The 21130-nt window shown below is 37.9% G+C and overlaps 1 protein-coding gene across 1 annotated transcript in view; it reads left to right on the plus strand.

The window, feature by feature from the left end:
• Positions 1-13752: 13752 nt before the first annotated feature.
• Positions 13753-21130, plus strand: part of LOC306851816 (nuclear receptor-interacting protein 1-like) — a 35538-nt gene continuing 28160 nt past the window's right edge. The window contains exon 1 of the mRNA XM_079388263.1: positions 13753-13986. The gene's annotated coding sequence lies outside the window, so the exon portion shown is untranslated. The remainder of the gene's footprint in view (positions 13987-21130) is intronic.

Here is a 21130-nt window from a genome sequence, read left to right on the forward strand (position 1 = left end):
GATAACGAGCTTGACCACTGAGACCATTGTCTTTATCTGTCAATGGGTCAATCCTCAAGTCTCCAGTGACCTGAGGCTGGTGTGGTCCCTCACCACATTATGTATCTTTTTTTCATTGCTTAAATGGTCAGTGCACCTTAAAACACAACGTCATTGTTCCAAATCTGCATGCATTTCTTTCTTCTGTGAAACACAAAGTAAGAATGACTTGATGAAAGCCAGTTTAGTCCAAAACAACATCCTAAAGTCACACAGGTTTTCAAATGACAAGAGGGTGAATAAATGATGATAGAATTGTAATTTTTTGGTGAACTGTTCCTTTAAGATATCTGATGACTTCAATGTTAGCGTCATAAATACCTGAAGGCCTACGGTGTCTTATTATTTCACAGTGCACCGAAAAGGCTAGATATTTACTGCTCTGTGTTAATAAGGAATATTTAATGAGACAACACAGGTCGTAAACCAAGCAAATGTTCATTTCTGAGTGCTGTCAAACACCAGAAGTGTTCCCTCTTTCCCCATATTTCACATAAGCCTATATATTAAACGACTTTCAATGCACCAATTTGTCTTTGGCAGATGAATGTCCTTGTTGGCACAAGATTGCCTTAGTCCCTGTTTTAGCTAGTAAATGCCATCTGTGATTGACAGAGAGATACGAGACAAGAGTACATGCCTGGGCAAATGGTGTCCAGTAAATGCTAAAGCAACATGGATTATGGTTTGATGCATTGAAGGATGATGTTTACTCAGGATTTCACATCAATTTTCCGACACTACTAATGTTCGACTAATGTTTTAAACCCTTAGAGGATGAAATTTTCATCTGATCTTTGAACTTTAATGCTCCATGATAACTTAAAAACAAGCATTACAGTTCAGGTCACACTTTTTGTTGGCATTCATAGTTCAGAATGATGCAGTGATTTGACATTAGACACCGTTAAATTGCTTGACGAGGGCAAATGAGTTAGGGCAGAAATATCCAATGGTTTGATGCTTGTTTTTAAATGGCTAGTCGGTTTAGAAACAATGTCATGCACCAAGATTTGATACTTGCAAATTTTATATATATAAAAAGTGAATAATAAATAAATGTTTGTTTTCTACATCATGACAGTTATGACATATTTTTTATTTTTCTATTTTGATTTTTCATTTTAATTTTAGTTTGCATTTTAGTAATTTTACTGAGATTTGTCATTTTAGTTTTTGTGTGTGTTAGATTTATTACTATGTCTAAAACGACATTTTCAGTCCAACATTTTTGTCAACAGAGCTTTTAACATTGTAGCATAAAAATGACCTCAAAGCGAACTGACTAAAAAGGCCCATTCCTGTAGCTTAGCTGGTAGAGCATAGCCAAGATTGTGGATTCACTTCACAATCGAAATGCAGAAAGTCACTTAGAATAAAAGTGGCTGCTAAATGCATAAATGTAAAACTCACAACCCCCAATTTTGATATCATGGAGCCTTAACTTCCTTTCCTAACTAGCTTACATGTACAGCAGGCGTATGAATCCATGAATACTCAAAAAACGCTGGCGACTTGTGAAGAGAATTAAAAAGTGAGCCAGCTTTCACAAGGCTTTGTTCACCTTGAGCACAAAGTTATTTTCAGAGAATAATAACGAAGGGCGTCGTAGATAAGGAGCTCGGCGGACAAGGACAAGTGAAAATCATGCTGTGCAAATGCGCCGCAATTGCGGAGGCCCTTTTGAGAGATCACCGGTGGTTTAAATTGCAAAGATGAGCGTCAAAATGGATGAGGCGTCTTCAGGCCGGCTCTGGCGCTCGCCTTTGCGATTTGCAGTAATTACTCATTGAATGGGGGACATCAAGAAGCTGCTGACGCCGTCTCGTTTTTCAGCAATAACAGAGCGCTTTCTACATCGCTCTGCGTCACAATCATTCAGTCACCTGGAAATGCGTGTCCCTCACCGCACAACAAGGCATACAAGCAAAGTTTTCACGTGCTTCTACTGTGTATTGATCAATGCGGAGGAGAAATGCAACATAATACTACATGACCTCTGTTGACATTATAATGTTGCATTATTTGGTAATAGTGAGGAAAGTGATGACAGCTTAAAAAGGCCGCTGCATGAGTATAATAGCTGACCCGTGTAAATTTTGCATAGACAAAGATAAGGAGATAGAAACCCCCACGAGGGGCGAGAGAGACAAAGAGAGCGAGAGAGAGAAGTGTGGGAGTGAAGCGAGAGAAAAGAGAGAGAGGAGAGAGTGTGGTCTGATAATGGAGGGCAGGGGAAGGTTGCTGACCTGCAGATCATTCTAGGGGTTGTGTTACAGAGGCAGGACAAGGTCAGCCTCCTTAGTTTACCACTGTGGTTTCATCATCTGTGTTTTATTTAGTATCACAAACAAATTCGGAGATACCCTTAAATAGACATTACAGATCATCTGACCCAAATGGCATTATTTCTTTTCTCTGTGATGAAAGGCGGATGTGGACAAATAACCAAGCGCAACAAAAAGCAGATTATTCATTCATAGCTAAATTTTAAATCAAAGTTGATTTCATTTATGTACATATGGATATGAATGCAATGGTACTGGAATGTTAACAAGGGTACTACCACGATCAAGGCCCAGAAACGTAGTAAGGACATTGTTAAAATAATCCATGTGACAGTGTAACGGTACGTCGTTCCAGGAAACACAGAACGAGGGAATATACCAAAAGGGATATTAATTTCTTTAATTTGTGTTCTGAAAATAAATGATGGTTTTACAGGTTTGAAATGACATGAGGGTGAGTAATTAATGACAGAATTGATCTATCCCTTTTTAATGGATGTTTCATTATAGACAGTACTTATAACCCTTATAGCTTATTTTTTGTTTTTTTTTTCAAAAAAATTTGAATTCAATCAACTTCAAATCACTTTTTTCAAAAAAAGTTTGAATTCAATCAAGTTCAAATCAAATTAATTATTTTATGTAATATTGCAGTATTTATTAGACAAGATTTTTCGATGCACATCACTACTTTTTCAAAAATATATATTTTTTAAATTCTCTATATGTTAAATCATTATTTTTGATTTAACATATCAGGTCATCGGATGCCCATTTTCCACAGTTTGATATGATTCTTTAGGGTCTTAATGAAAAGTCTATAACATACTTTGGTTAAAATTTCTCAATGGTATTGTAAAACCACCCTTTTTACCCTGTCTAAAACAGCAAGCCGTTTTGCTGTATGTTCCTTTAAATGCAAATGAGCTCTGCTCACCCCACAGCTCTCTTCCAAGCCGCTTTCTGAGAGACTGTAAACTTTAGCCGCATTCATCGTGAAACTTGCTAGCACATTATTAGGAAAGGTGATTTGCAGAGATTCATAAAAAAAACCTTATACTCACTTCTGTAGGTGAAGCTGGATCACGACTGATTTGCGCGAACATTTAGGTAGAACAGACGAATTTAGGTAGATCGGGGGCGCATTCCCTTCAGAAACAAAAGTAATCTGCTGCCTCTTCAGCAGCTCGGATATATACAGTATATATGTATATATATATATATATATATATATATATATATATATACTGTATATATATACAGAAGACTAACCAATCTCAAATTTGAAATTGTATTATTACATTTTATTATGACTTTAAAACCAACAGATTTCATTTTTTCTTTCGGTCCCACTTTATATTAGATGGCCTTAACTACTGTGTACTTACATTTAAATTAATCATTTGGTACAATGCACTTATTGTATACATTCATGTTTTTACATTTGTACTTATATTTTTAAAAATACCTATATGTAATTACATCTGTAATTTCTGTAATTACATTTATGATTACACTGTCGATCCATCCCTTCCACCGTAACCCACTCTTAAACCTGCCCAGACCACCAAACCTGTCCCTAACCTTACTCATATCCCACCTCAATAGCAGCAAAAATGTTTTGCAACACAATATGACCACAATAAGTACATTGTACTTATTTTTTTGATGCAAGTACATAGTAGTTAAGGCCACCTAATATAAAGTGGGACATTTCTTTCTTTTTGATATCTGATGGTCAGATTAAAACTGATAAAGGAGCAAAGCATTTTATTACAAAAATTATTAAAATTACATTTTCATCACAAAATGTTATCAAATAGAATAAATCACAGTGATGTGAAAATTACCAGAAAAAAAAAAAAGGTTTAGGGAGGAAAAAAAAAAATCACAGAATGATCAATTCTATATTATTGTCAAAATAAATAAACTCTCTAAACAGAGAGTGTAAAAAATTTACTGCAAAGGAGTCTCATTTCTAAACGTCCATAGATTCATAGCTGAAGAAACAGCCAGTTTCTAATTTCATTGTTGTTTTGAGGATTTCTAATCCAATCTTATAGTTTCATAATTGGATCAGTTGGACTCAAGATATCTACTTCCATTACTTCCAGTTCATAAAGTAACTTTATGAAGCTTGTCCCTTTCACTCAAGACCATTTTCATTCACACATACACACACTGCCACAATTTCCCAAGAGCCCACAAGTCACAAACCCCCTATTCCCCACAAAACATATTCTTCTTGCACTGAGTCACCAGCAGCGTTGCCCTTAACACTGAGAATCCCAGACAGACGAATTTTCAGCCCTGTGTTCCTTTGTAAGCGGTGTCAGTATCACCACAATGACTTGGTAGCAGTGGGCAAGGGGTCATTGGCCGTTAACCTTTGGACCTGTAATAGAGAGTAATGGGATTTTAGTTATGAATGGTAGGGCCTGTCCCGTATGCCAGGGCACGGCAGCGCTCTGTGCCCCAGACTACCTCCTGCTGTTATGTAATGAGTAATCAGGGCAACAGCATGTCAATAGTTTGCTGTGAACTGGACTGACCCTGCTTGCGTTTTCTCCCTGGTAGCTCGGCGGCAAGAGCTGGTAAGCGGACAATTTTTTGTTACATCTAAGCCATATATAATTAAACAATAAAATTATAAATTATAATTAAATAATTAAATTAAACTAAATTGTTGATTTGATTCAGTGTCTAAAATTGGAAAACAAATGCAACATTATAATCTATATATTATAAATGTATTTTTTATGTTATATCATTATTATATAATATCATAGCTTTGTGTACTAATTGAAATGACACGAGGAAAGTCTGATCTCCAATCTGTGGTGAAGGACAGAGGGTAAAGTCCTAGAAAACAGTGTGAGGAAGCAAAAACAACATTGCTGGGTAAATTCCACCAAGGTGCCCTCCCCGTCCTCTCTGTTAGTCCTCTCCCTCCTTTGATTTTTTGGCTCACTGAAAGAGAAAATGATGTAGGAGAAGACTGCATTGGCCACAGCTGGATAATTGTTCTCTTTGCCCTAATTAAAGATCCTTTCTGTAATTATGCTGGTTGCTTTGGAGTGGGAAGGGCCTGGGCAGGATCCAGTTTATTAACCAGGGACTCTGGCAATCTAAGAGGGATAATAAAAATCAGAACGATGAAACTTTTAATGTACATAATCAAGAAATCGCTCTGATCTGTTTGGAAGTTTTACATAAAAACACACTGAGCTTGTATTTTGTTCATAACTCAGTTAAAACATGCTTTGCCTCGTAAACATAATGAACGTTATGTGAGTAGGCATTAGTCAAAACTAGCATAAGATTACAATGACTTCACAATCTAAGAGCTCTAAGTAAGTCTGACAGATGAATAAAACCAGCCCAGATTTAAAAGGGTTATATTTAATTGAACCCTACACTGTAAAAAAAAATCCGTAATATTTACGGAAAAAAACTGGCAGCTGTGGTTACCAGAATTCTACCGTAAAAAATACGGTAGCAACGTTTTAGGTTTTACTGTTTTAACTTAATTTTACAGTTAAATACCGTAATTTCTTTAACTGATATAATCTTAATATACCAACCTATTAAAGTACTGAAATCTGTTTTGTTCCTTTGAAATACACTGATAACCACCAAATGCAGGTGATGATGAGAAAGTCACATGATGAGCCAAAGCCCATCACAAGCAACTTTTAAACAATAGCATATACAGAAGGTGCACAGTGTCATTCACACAAGCACTAAACACCATCATGGTGAGACTCATTAAACTGAAATATGCTATAAACATTAATTTAACAACATTAGATGTAACATACAACCCTAATAAACATAACCGATAAGAAAAAACTAAGAAGAAACAGTTATTTCAAAGAAAAAAACGTCAAATTCAAACAGAATTTGAAATGGAATGCAGGGAATTCTGGGAACGTCAGTTTACGGTTTTTCCCTGTAAAGTTTACAGGAACTTTCCGTTAACCATGTAACAGGTTTTTACCGTAGCATTTTCACAGTTTTTTACCGTTAAAATCACGATCATTTTTTACAGTGTACAATGCTGGGGACCAACTCATAGTCTTTCCTCTAAGAATAGTTAGCCTTACTCAAAAGCACAATGCATTGACTCAGAATAGTATTCGCGATTACAGGCCAAGGCCCTGGTAAATGAGTTCAAGCCCAGGCCCTTGAGACAATGCACATAACGGCCTTGTGCTCCACTTCCAGACAGTCCTTGATGATTTTCCTGTTTTTTCTCTCTCTCTCTCTCTCTCTCTCTCTCTTTTTTGGAGAGACCTTCTCCTGCTATCTGATATTCTAATGAGCGAAAGGCAAAGCAAAGTGCTCCACCCCAACCAGTCGTGGAACGAGCCAGGAGGATTACTCCAAGAGCGCAAAGTAGGTCAACAAGATGTGAAAACAAAGCATGCGAGGAGAATGAATGGCACGCCACAAAAGAGCGAGCAGGTCTGACACATCGCCGCAGAGCTTTGGCGGGGCTCCACTCCCCCTCAGCACACATCCACCACGACACATGTGGATCAGCGCCTGACCTGCTTCTCAGCTCCCCGTCTGCGCGAGCATCGGACAATTCTGACATATTTTTGAAAGAATATAGGACATGCCAGAAAAAGAAACTCATTAAAAAATAATAACAAAAAAATGAGCCAACTGTGGTAGTAATCTTTGGGACTCAAAGCCTACATTGTGTTGTTGACTAGTAAGATGACTGATTTTCACTTGCCACTGCCACAGAGCTGTCAACTTAATATGTTAATTAAATTAATACAATTTAATAGGCCTATACAAACAAAAGTTTTCCTTCTGAAATTATCATAAATATATGATGATTAATCATATGATTATCTTGATGAATATCCAAGTCAAAATTATAAGTTTGAAACACTGAACTTTTTGTGTGTTCAAATTCTTCTGGTAATTTTTGGGTTGTAATGTCAGGTGCGTTCAAGTCATTTGATCAGGAACGAGATGGCAATGTAACTTTTTCAGCAACATTTTTAAACTTTATTTTTTACAAAATAATGAATAAAAATGTGCATCAGTGTTTTTTCTTATTCTGTTTTTTATTCAATTTATGAAGATACTGTAAATTGATTCATTATATTTCATAATTGTATGATAGTATCATAATTTGCACATGCAACTTAGACGGTTTCATTGTAAATTAAATAGTAATAATACTTTAATTCATACAGACTCTGCATCCATTGCATACTAGGTTTTCTCACTGACACGGAAACTCAGGAGTCAGGAATTAAGTAAATTTCCTAATTTCCCACTAATTACGGCTTTACGTTAGCATTCATGTGCGATTAACTCGTAAATACGATCTTTCCAACATTAACTGAATGCACCATTTCTTTATTACGAGTGTCCAATTTGGGGGCATGTCAATGAGTGAAAAAGTTTTTTATTTACAATAAAACTATAGCTAAGTTGAATGTACAAAATGCGATAGTAAGGCACAACTATGCTATAATGTATAACAATTAAATTTTCAGCACCATTTCATTTGGATAAAACCATGAGAAAACAACACATCTGATGCACAGCCTTTATTCATCATTTTATAGAAGTAGTGTAAAGGTACACCACATCTGATGTCGTAACTTCCCTAAATATGAACTTCCCAGGATGACTTGAACACATCATACTACTTAAATCAATTGCGGAAATAAAACAAACAATATATTGTTTTATTTTTCTGCCAAAATAATTATGTAATGTTTTGAGCATACCATTTAAGTAATTTGATTATATTTAGCGATATATTACATATTAACCATCTGACAGGCCTAACTGGATAATAATTTTCAGACATTTGAGCCGAAAACATTCAGTGCCGCAAAGCCCTTTAACATTGTTATGAGAACTGACTATAGACTCAGTGAAAGTCTGGGAGTGAATAGCTAGATCTGGGATGTTCGCCGGTGACATTTACCCAGCGTTAAATCACACAAAGGGCTAAGATGACCCTCCACCTGATGACTTAGCAGCCCTGGCTCTGAGCACCTCACCCTGCGGTCCTATTCAACTCCAATCCTCATTCGGTCGGCTTTCCTTTAGCATGTATCCTAAATGGAAGGAGCGCACAATGAGAAATTAGATACTTGCTCCATTCAACGTGATCTGTGGATTATAATGTGAGATCCTTCACATGGAGGAGACAGTCGCCCAAGGCTAAATAAATGTGGGACCTCAGCACATTGATAAGAGGTATGCTCATGTAGAGATTAACATAAGCAATTTGTCACGGAAAAGTCCAGCTTTTGACATGGTTACCCCATTCAAATGTAGGATTATCACATGCCTTCCTCGGGACAAAGGAGAAATATTAACAATTTGTGCCACCGAGATTCAAGGGAGATTTACTCAAATTACATTTTTTTGCTAGGAGGAATCAAAGCATCTTTTGAGAGTGGAATGGAATGCCGATTAATATATTCAACATCAACGTTTTTAAAAATGCATTTCGGATTTCATAGTTTGACTGTTCGGTGCATTTGATAAACTGTGAAGCAGGTTATGCGCAGCTCATACATCCCTAACCCTTTAGATACCCCAAAGCTAGGTCAGTGATTTTCCATGCTTAAGCATTCGGATAAAAAGGGAACAAGGCCAATGAGAATTGGAAGTCCCTTTGGGAAAAATTGGGAGACTGTATATGGGTAAGATGTGAACTGTGGTGATGCCACACATGGCTGCACAATGTGCACACAGTGAGGCCTTTCCTCTGTAAAACGCCAAGTCTTCCGCCCCCGCTCTCCGTTCTGCCACACAAGCGCAGAAAGCCACAGTGTGTCACAACCCTGCACATAATACACTCATGGGGTTATTTCCTTTTTTCTCCATCTCTTTCTCCTCCACTTCCCTCTCATTTTCTGTCTTGAGATCTTTGGCCGCATTGCTCTGCTGCAGCTAGCCTGCATCTGCGATGTCTTGTAAACATCTGATTATTGTTCTCTGTTATGAATAATAAATGCTTTATTTGAGATATGATTTGATAAGTTCTCTTTTTCACATAGAACAAACAACATAATGCTCCCTATCCACTGAGGTAGGACGTTTGTCTTTTATTTTCACTGCTTCTTCTTTGGATGCTGAAACCGTGCCAGATCTTAAGCAGCCATAATAGCAACCTTACTTTCTCTGAAATGTAGTGCCGTATATGTGGGCCGCATGCATAAAAAGCAGTTATTGATCTGCATCGCTCAGGGAAATAACGAGGGTTACATTACGATACAAGGCCTAAATCCACAGGGTGTCTCACCTCAAACAAGCACACATCCAAAAGCCGCAATGCTTCCCCTGGCCAACACATCAGAAGATGGCGAAACCAACTAAAAGCCACTGTCTAAGTATTATGTCCCATTAACCAGCTAGTAGGGATATTGACATTCTCTAAACAAAAAATAAATAATTGACACTTTAATGGACAGGAAACACTCCAGTATATATGGACGCCAACCACAGGCTAAAACAAGCAATTAACACCTCGGAGCAATCTGAATGCTTTGCCAAATTAGTTGTAAATGCAACATCCTAGCACTTAAAAGTGATTGTTGTCACATTTTTTACTTCACTGAATATTTCTCAGGGTTGGTTTAGTTTTAAAAGTAAACACAATATCGGCACAAACCTTAAAGTCTTGGCTGCAATAAAGCTACTGAACATTTACATTATTATTAACCATAAAACATATTCATCAATAGCCAGGCATGTTGTACCACTACATGGGGTAAGTTGTCACAATGGAAACTGCAATTAAACCTAGACTTTTCAGCAATAATTGAAGCTGTAAAGTAATTATGAAATGCTATTTTTTTCTTAAAACTCCAAAAATATAATACACAAAAATCACATCATTATTCTGGCTGTTCTTGTTTCATTGTCTTCACTTGTTTTCTCAAAAACTAATTCTAAAATCTGATCATATCAGATTTTTTTTTTCTCCATATTGGGGAAAAAAGACATTGACGTATTTGGCACATACTTTTATCTGAAGAAACTTCCATTGCATTCAAGATATACTTTTATCAGATCTTCCTTTTCCTGGAAATCAAACCCCTGTGTTGCTAGAATCATGCTCTATTTTTTTAGCTACAGGAAGGCCATTTTTTGTCTGAAACCTACATATAAAACCACTGCTACAAAAAAAGAGAAAACATTTGTGTATTTGGACCTAAATCTTTTGCTGACATTGTGACCACTAGCCCTAGTTCCCCTATGCACCCTCAAAACTTTAGCCTTGGTTTGACCCAGTTCTAGTTAATTTAAAAAAACTTAGCGTGACAAAACATCTGTGACAGACATTAAAAGGCTACTGAATAATGTTTTGACAGCTTCACTGAATTGTTTGACTTTTGAACATATTGCCTGAGGAAATGTACATTGTCTTATGAAGATAAAGTGACAACCTCATCATCAGCATTTCAATAGTAACCTATCTCGCAGCTTGGTTCTGGGCATCAATTAACATAAGTTATCACGTAGCAATTTTGTGCTCTGTTAATGATATTAAATTGTCAGCTACAACTGACGTGGGGAAGACGTGGCCTAATGGTTAGAGAGTCGGACTCGTAATCGAAAGGTTGCGGGTTCGAGTCCCCGGCCGGCAGGGATTGTAGGTGGGGGGAGTGAATGTACAGCGCTCTCTCCACCCTCAATACCACGACTGAGGTGCCCTTGAGCAAGGCACCGAACCCCCAACTGCTCCCCGGGCGCTGCAGCATGGCTGCCCACTGCTCCGGGTGTGTGTTCACGGTGTGTGTGTGTGTGTGTGTGTGCATTTGTTCACTACTCACTGCTGTGTGTGTGCACTTGGATGGGTTAAACGCAGATCACCAATTTCGAGCATTTCGTGAATGCTCTCACTTCACAATGCCTATTTTCAGTGACTGTGTCAATATTGTGTTAAACAGTAATTTTCCTCTCAATGGTGGCCTCTTTGGCATGACAAGCAACCTTTGTATTTGAGTCCAAAGGGGAGATGGCAGTTTGCGCTTCTCACCCCATATCCTTGTTTGCACCTGCCTGCCCAGAGAGCCTTTGCTCTTCCTGGTCATTGAAGGTTCAAGGGAAATCAGCGGAATCAAAGGTCATTGTCTCCTGGCAGACCTAATGTTTCCCTTTGTGACCGTCACATGCTGAGGCCAAAGTCTCTTTGTTTTTGCCTCTGCTCTCTGGTCCGGGATCAGTGTTTGAGCCACTAGCCATTTCTAGAATCACACAGAGGAAATAGATGTGTTATTTAAACCCATTATTATACTTTAAAGGAAGCATAATTGCATGACTTTGATTTCGCTGTGATAAAAGGTTTTTGGTATCTGAGTGCTGGTAGAGTATTCTATAAATATACACAACTGAATTACAACCATTTTTTTTTTGTTCAAATAAAATGATACTCCTATAAATTTTGGGGGAAGTGCTTTGAGCATCTCATCATTTAATGTTCTAAATTAATAATAAAACCCACTTGGTACACTATAATGTCGAAAGTATATTGTCGCCCAGTGAAAAAAGTTGGAGATATAGTATATTCTACATACCTTTATACATACAGTATACTCCCATAAAGCAGTACAGCAAATCTCAGTTGCGTGTTTGTATTTTTGTAAAATGTAAGCTGTATTATCACATATCAGCATACATACAGTATACTCACATAGTGTGATATAGCAAATCTAAACCACTATTGCCCAGCACTTTATGTAAACTTGGATATGTATACATACGGTATATACTTCCATAGGGTGATATATAAACTATATTACCAACTCTAATCTGCTAAATGCTACTATAAGGCATTAAGCTATTATAATCATTAACATCCTGATTTTCTGTAAAGATGCTTTGAAACAATGTGCATTGTGAAGAGCGCTGTACAAATATAAAGACTTTATTTGGATAGTAACTTAACATTTCACTTTAAATCTTTATCTTTAACCATATCTAGTCAGCGAGCTCTGAAAATGTGTAAACATCACACATGAGCAAAAGGTTTTTCTCACAGCTTGTCACACAGCAGTGAAACATGTGACTGTCTTGGGAGGGAGAGGGAATCTACCGTAGTAAGGAGGGGCAGCTGGGATGTTAACATCTGTTTGTATGCAAGAGAATAACTGTGAAAAACTTGATGGCTGATATTATGTCCCATCAGGATATAGCCCATCTGTAACCCCAGCGGAGCATGTTTACTCCAGCCAGAACTGTTGACTGGTCATATGGGGTCCCAAGAGGTGTGAACTTGGTGTAAAAGCTGTGTCTTCTCAAGGCACAGAAAGGCTGAACTGCAGGCTGTGACATAAAACATAAAACGCTTTTCTTTTTTAAAGTTTAATATTTGTCAAATTCATTTTTACTATGACATACAGATTTTAGACTATATTTCTTCTTTTAGATAATGTTTTTTTTGTAATATCTATGAATTAAATTGAATTAAGAATAACATAATGCGGCATTTTCTGACACATTTGCAATAGATAGATAGATAGATAGATAGATAGATAGATAGATAGATATTGCTTTATGCAAATTGGAATGGGAAATGGGAAGGAAAAAACACTTATGGATTAAAGGATTGCAGGCATGAATTTACATCTGAGAGTTCAATCTGACAGTCATGTGTGATCCTTCTCTGCTTACATGTGATCATACAAGCCATGAGCTGATTTAATGCACAGGGTTAGCAAGAAACAGATAGTTAAGCTGTGGCTTTAAGGGTGGCGTCCATTAGCATTGGGAAGTCCGATTCAACTCAGCGATTCGATTCGCTCGGGTGATTCTTTGTAGTGAACCGATTAAAACAATTCAATAATTAATTTGAGTCATCACTCAAAAGTCTTCCCACGAAGTCAATTTATTTTTTTGTTATTGTTATAAAATATAGTTAAATATGGGTAAAAATTAGCTGTTTATAGCAAGATTTGTTATTAATTAGATTTAATGTGTCAAATGTTTGTGTTAATGTAATCCACCCCACAAATTTTCCATAGTGAGCAAATGGAAAGACGTGTTTCTTTTCCTTTCATTTTCTTCTCTTTTCTTGTTAAACAGACCACTATAATTAAAATTAAGTTAATTTAATGTCTGCGACTATAGTGTTGTTAAAAATGCAAGAAAACATAGCTACAGAATCTTTTTTTTTTAAATTTTTTTATACCTTTTTAGCTATCTTGAAACTAGCTATCCTGAAACCTAGCACAGCATGAATGTTAATTTACTATTTAGTAAGAAATGCTAAGGAATTAGGGTATTTTGTTGCAACTGTGGTTAACATAATAGATCTTTTTTATACACTTAGGTGATATGCAAACGAATCGGTTCTGCCGAATCATTACAAGAATGATTCTCTCGCGAATCGGATCTCACTAGAGTCCATGAGGGTAGGAGGAGTGAACATGGCATTGCAGAGTGCCGGGGATACCTTGAATAAACAATTCAGTCAAGCGACTGACTGCAGGACTCAAGAGCACTAGAAAACCGCACATGTGGGGAATAGACGTTGTCAGCCCCATTCACCTTTTTTTTTTTTACATCTCAATTGTTCGTAAAGAGAAATATCATATACGCGTATCCCACTATTCCCTGAATGCAGCATAATTTTCAACGGGATTCTCTCTTTTCAGCATCCGCGCAGGTAAGGCTGGGTGTGAAAATAAGATTTCTGGTATATGTATTTATTCGTTTGTTTTATCCGTGCATTAGCAGCGAAGCCAGAATCCGCTGTGTATTTGAATGGCTCGTGCGTCTATAAAATAAACAGGGGATATATGGGGTGGTGGGAGCTGACGTTTCCATTTTGAATCTTCATTTATTTCATTGAATGTTTACATGCGGGCATGCGCGTATAATATGTGCGTTATTTATTTATCTAATTTCCTCTATGCATGTGATCAAACGATTAGCCTACATGAAAGCGACAAGGACTTACTTAAGAATTCAGAATTCAAGTGATACTTAAGATACCAGAATTCAAGTGCATTTCTAGAGGGTGCTGGCAAGCACGTGAAATGTGATATAAAAGAGTGTTGTTGTGCTAATAGCAGCCGAACCGAGTTAAAGCATTAGATACATTGTTACTGTCGCTGTGATAAGAGGATGACTCTGGCACCATGCTTCCCTCATGTTTAGTCTAACCGAGACTCTTCGAAGTGTTTGTGTGAAATCTTTCAAGTGCTCCAAGATCTTGTGAACATCAACTTATCTCAATCTTTCTCATGACATCTAGTGTTTATTCTTTCTGAAAATATTATTGTGTTTAGTGGCCTATGAGATGTGTAAGAAGAACATCATATGATTAATTTTACTTTTTTTGAGCATGTGGATGGATAGTAGCTACTTAATGTTTTTGGATTTAAAGGTGAGTATTTTTTTTTCTCCATTTTGCTAATTACCAAAGTTATACAAATTAACTGAACTTTTGAGAAATAGCTTTAAAATTATGTACACTGATATGATGCTCTAGTCATATAGTCTATGCCTTAAAGAAAATGCAGTTTTATTCTATGTTGAGGTGGTCGCCCCAATGGGCGCAGCCATGTTGATATCACATGACCCACTGTCATCTCATGCAATTGAGTTATTTCTACTATTAATGATATTTACTTTATTTTACACTTTTAAAAAGCAGGTGTTTTGCAACGCATAGACATTAAAGAAAAAAAAAAATACGCTGAAATGCCAATGTTGGCCACTGTTCCATGGAGAGAAATCACAATAGTTTGTCAGCTGTTTTACAGCGTGAATCACCAACAACGCACGCACATGCATTGTGATTGAATCCAAGAATATGTATTATAAGTATTTATATAGTTAAGTTTGAAACAGAGAAAAACTAAAGATAAACCGATTTAGTGTAGCGGCAGCAGTTAGTAAACATACTACACTCCTCCAGGCCAGTGTAGGTGTCAGTATAATGTTACTGAGTGTACCTTTACATATTATACATTTAGGCCTCTGGCTTTTGTTGTGTTTCTCAAATCAGTGTGGAACTGTGAACAACAACAGGTCCTGAAGTATATAATGTTCAGGTTGTTGACTCATAGATATACCTCATGACATTTGACCGTATTGAATGCGCATGGTGCTGTGTCATTAGCCCAGCTGTATATTATGATCTGTAGAGACACTGACTCATTTTGAAGCATTTTTTTATGTTCACTTTTATGTTCGTGTAAAGCATGACTAAATAAAAACCACAGAGGTGGTTCTCTTTTTACATCAGACCTTACTCTTTGTTTGCTCTCGCCTTAAAAAGTCCCATATGTTTGCATTTCGGGAGGAACAGCTTGCTTAAGATCATGATAACATGTAACCCAAAAACCAGAGTACCCACTCACATTATGTTAAAGCTTACTTTATTACGTTGTGTGGTTTTGTTTAAAATGTTGCTCTTAGCCTTTCTTAAAAGGCTGTGAGGAAAGCTTTTGTAAACAATCTTGTCACTGAAGTCTAGATTAAAAGAGGTGAATATCTTGGATAGTGATAACAGCCAGTTAATACTAATATTTGTGGACTAAATTCCAACTCAAGTTGTCTGTATTTGTAAATGAATCATTGCTTGTAACATCGCTTGTTATTCAAGGGCTAGATAACCCACAATTGAAAATCTTTCAACATTTATTTACCTTCACGTCATTCCAAGACTTTCCATTTTCTGTGGAACACAAAAGATTTAATTTCATACAATGAAAGTCAATGGCATTCCATGTTGTTCTTGACCCCATTTACTTTCATTGCATTGACAAAAGCTGTTCTTTAAAATCATTTTTTTTGTGTTTCACAGAAGAAAGTATAAGTCATACAGGTTTGGAACGACTTGATTCGCTAACATTCCTGTTCATTCAAGTTCATTTTTGCTTAGTTTTGTTTTTGATTATGCATAGAAGTGCTTGTGGTCTTTTCTGTATATGGTTGGACTCCCAAATGATGCTCACATGTCCTTACGGAAATGTTTGCCAACTCTTGCTTTGCTTTTTTGTAGTTCTGAATAATATTATGATGTCAGTTCATCGCATTACAAATTCGCATGGACTTTGACAGAGTATGCGGTTGGCGTAGAGAGACAGAAATACTCCTGTCGCTTTGCACAGGGCAGAACAGTATATGCCATCTGACCATGTGGAAAGAAAGCCAGGATGAGGAGGGATGGAGTGAAAAGGTGAAATGTTTGTGTGTGTGCGCGTGTCTCCGTATGGATTGCTGGAAGGGGTTCATTGTTCATGAGATAATGACAGGATCATCTACCAGACAGGAGGTCACCACGCCCCTCAATCATAACCCATAATTGATTGACCATAATGGAGATTGAAGTACATTATTCATAGTTTGCGAGGAAAAAAATTACAGCCAGCCCACTGTGAGATCGGGGTCAGATAAATCAGGAGGAGAGGTGCGTGCGCAAGCAACGGCTTGTTGAAGAGACAACCAGCTGAACGTGATCTTGTAAACATCAGAGATCAATGAGATCTCAGCAGTGCACCAGCTTTTAAGAAAAATACATTTACAGTGCCTCTTAAATTGGCTCGTGTTGTGGTCCGTGAGGAGGGGGGGTGGTTAGAAAAAAGACAAATGCAAGCAAAGAGTCCTGTATTAAACTAATGGCGTAAGCAAAAGTGGAGTGCAAAAGGAATGAAGCATCTTAAATCATGTCTCCGTGTGCCAGCTCATCTATCAGCAGTACACCACAGAAATGATTTTACCATCTGTAGAATAGAAATGTCAGCCTGAGGCGAGCGATGTGTATCAGTGATGTTTTTATAGAGTAGGCCAATATTAGGTATGCAATTTATGACATATGTGCAGCTAAAAAATGCTCGCCCGTTTTGCGATACATGGTCAATACGTAATGGCGTTGAAAAGGTCACGCTTGACGTAGGCTCCATCTCATCTTCTCCAAGTTCAAAATCGTCCGACATCGTTGTTTTACCTTGTAAACTCGTTGAGTTGTAACTCCCTTTTTTTGTAAACTGCGTTTGACTTAGTATTTGCACGTTCAAATTGTAAACACTCGGATACTGCATATACTTTTTTTTTTTTTTTAAATGACCGATCGTTTCGATAGATAAGACCCTTATTCATCTTCTGGTATCGTTTATAGCCCTTTGAAGCTGCACTGAAACTGTAATTTTGACCTTCAACCGTTTGGAGTCCATTGGAGTCCTATATGCAGAATATTCCTGGAATGTTTTCTTCAAAAACCTTAATTTCTGTTCGACTGAAGAAAGAAATACATAAACATCTTGGATGACATGGGGGTGAGTAAATTATAAGGACATTTTAATTTGAAAGTGAACTAATCCTTTAACTTTAAAGTCTGCATGAATACTTAATGCATATGCTCACATTTATTTTTGAGTGTAACGCACACATCTTAACATCCAATCAACAACTAATGCATAGAACCAAGTCTCTGCCCTACATTTTACATTTTTTATAAACATCTCTCGTGTGTGCATCACAATACATAAGAAACGATCGTCCACTTCCGTTTCCTCAATACTTTTACAGTTTTAGAGGTATTGTAGTATGTCAATGTCCCAGAAGTATTTTACAGCAGCTACCCATATACCAATAAAAGCTCCGTTAAACACATTTTTACCATATTAAAATCCATAGCACAGAATTCTGCACCTTTTCCTCCAAAATCACTGTAGAAAGCGTGAAAAGCTCCTGCAGATTGCTACTTATAACTAAATGTCACAGTGACTTTTAGAACTTTCACTCTTTTAGTTGTTTTGGATGTTGGCTGATTCTGCAAATATTTTCCAGAAATATTCACCAAAACCACTACATTTTGGTTCTGCAGTCAATTTTGAATTAGAACGGCGGGTTGAGTCGATCATTTCCAACATGCATTGCCCTGGCTCCTGCGTCTAGGTCTCTAGACAGCTTTAATGGCCGTGGGGATAAAGGTTTTCGCAGGTCACCGTGTGGCAGGATCAGCATAATTGAAGGCTTGAGAGGACGCAGTAGGGGCGATAGTTAAATTGGACTTAAGACTGCTATTCAATGGTGTCTTAATTTAACCACCCTAGGTTACATGAAGCAAAGCCCACTGAGAAAAGTGGCTCACTCGAATGCCAATCATTCCTCACCGATCTTGAGACTTTTGAAGGTTACAGGGCTGTCTGTGGCTGGGCTGACGGATTGATGTATGTCCCCTGTCGAGCATAGAATTCAGAGTCCAAGGCCGCCGCAGTGCTGTCCTATTAGGGGGGATTGTCCTTCACAACTTCTTAGCCGCCTCCCCTTTCTGGAGCCTACAGAGCTCAGGCAAGGGCATTGTGTCTGCTACAATAAGCCGAGCTGTGGAGTGCTTCACCCTCACATAATTATATGGCTTTAATGCAAGCATCTTTCACCGTTCATCCACTCACACCAGCAAGCGCAAAAAGAGCGGTGTTATCAGAGAGAGTCTCTGGATGTATCCCTACTTCATTATGACTTGCTCTTCAGAGTGCTTTTTTAGAAATTAAATTGCTTTGGCAATTAACTAAAAGGGGATTTTTAGAATTTATGAATTACTGAGAAGATTGATATATGGCCAGAGAGGACAGCAGCATGTGAGATGGACGTGAGGCTGAGGTAATGGATTTATCGCCACGTTGAGAGCCACACGAAAGGAATCACCGTACCCACTTTTTGGGACCATGACGGTCTTATGATCGTACTCTTTGTGTTTGAGACTGGTTTCTGCCAGGTACTGTGAAAGTAAAGTATTTCCAAGGAGCTCTGTGGCGACATTACGACGCGGGTGATTTCACCGGCTGCATTTTTGTGTACCCAGTTCGATAAGATATGAGGTCGTGCTTGCTAGATGTCGTTAGGAAAATCTAATCCAACGGTTGCCTGCCGAGACAAAGACGGCTCTGTCGTGAGCAGATCAAGAAAATAATGCACAGCTTGAACTTAGACCTTCAAGGTGTTTCTTAAGAGTTAATTAAACTGAATTCATTGCCTTGTAATCTATAACATATGGTGAGAAAAGATTGTGTCACCACTTTGAATACAAACATTGGGTATTACCGTCTGCTCGTACAGTGCATTGGCCTTTTCAGAGTTTAGATTAGAGAAGGATGGTTTGATGATATATTATGTGCCACGGTGGAAATGTGTCAGCTGGTAGATATTCTGCTGTACTGTTTATACTGTGATTATATCCAGCCTGATTTTAAACCGATATATGTGCATATGTTTTATTTATCATTTTTAAGACTTCAAATGTGGCTCATTAAGTCATAGTTACAATGTAATATTCTTGTAATATTCAAGTGATAGATTTTGTAATTATTCCATATTATTTATTATTCAAACTATATTTAGCCTATATTTCTCCATTCTTGACAGTCACTCTGTTTTCTCAAATGCGTCTCTCTACAACTAGTAAATTAACTTCTTATTGCCAGAGGCACTGAGAATGAGAGGGAACACCATGTTCAGCCAAAATATGTTCTTTAAAGACATTTAATATTTTCTTGTATGCTTTGCTCATTTCAGAGTTAAATACCATGGCTGTTATTTCCGAAGGCGGCTGAAACTGTAAAATAGATGTGCTGTTATCAAGAAATATATCACTTGAGATATTATATTAAGTTCTGTGGCAATATGGGCATCACAGAGAAGTGTTCAAGGTTTTTGAAAATGTTTGAACAGTCAGACAGTTCATGGTCAAGGACTGTTTAGCGTGAGTGTCTGGAAAGTCCTCTGGCCATGATTTGGCAGAGAGCGAGTGGTGATGGGCAGCGGATCCACCGCGCTAAAGCATAAACTGGGCTAATCTGTTACTGAGCAACAGCAGGCACCCCTTCACAACATGTTGTGGGTGTGTAGTTCATGCCGTTACCCGGGGATGTGGTTTTGTTGAGTTCAGCTCATGGCACATTTTTTTTTGGCGTAGTCTGGTTGCCCTCCGTGTTTGGACTGTGGAAGGAATGAGTGATTGAGAGACAGAAACACGAGGGACAGCTGGGTAAACATTACAGTCCTGTGTTTTCAACATGCCACTTTGATATGTTAATTCTTGGTGCTTTTGCATCGCTAGAGAGGTGTAGTCTTTTTGTTGTGGTCATTGGTTTTATTGGTGCTTTGAACAAAAAGTGTCACCTCATTCATCACAAAGGGGCAGCTGTTTTTCCATCTGATAGTCATCAGTAAATCAGAACATTACCCTTCCCCCAAGTAGCGCATACTAAAGACAACAGCTCTGCGAGACCTTGGAAGTGGCGGACATGTCTTGGTCACAGCGTTGAGGATGACACTATCGTCACCCTCGTGCGCGGCCTTAGACCTGACCCAGAGGTCCAGATTGTTTCCCACCAGGCTGAGATAATTATCATCAAGGCTGCTTTGGAACAGCACTTTACTGTTCGTTGGTGTATTTTTAGTGGGCATCTCCAATAATGGGGGCCGAAACCTGATCCAGCCTGCTCTGTTGAGTGGATTAAGGCCGTTTGGCTGTAGTGTGTCATCCACAGTTCAAGGTTGACATCCACTTTAGGAGTCGCACCAAGGTTAAGCACGGTTTAATAAGCTGTTTTGTCAGGTTGGGACACATGATCTTCCCTCGACCAGTGATTTGGGTTAATTATGAACAAGGAGCTGAGGTGAAAACAAGGCTCCAGGAAGAAACCTGTGTGTGTCAGATCACCTGAACACATGATTTGTTATTTGTGGAAGGTAATAGCCTCAAGTAAAACGTTAGGCCAGGCTATTTAAGAGATGTATTGTACTGAGGTGAAATTGATCATTATTATCATTTAGAGGGGGGGGGGGTGATTAGT

This window comes from Barbus barbus, assembly GCF_936440315.1.
Source record: "Barbus barbus genome assembly, chromosome: 31".
NCBI lineage: Eukaryota > Metazoa > Chordata > Actinopteri > Cypriniformes > Cyprinidae > Barbus > Barbus barbus.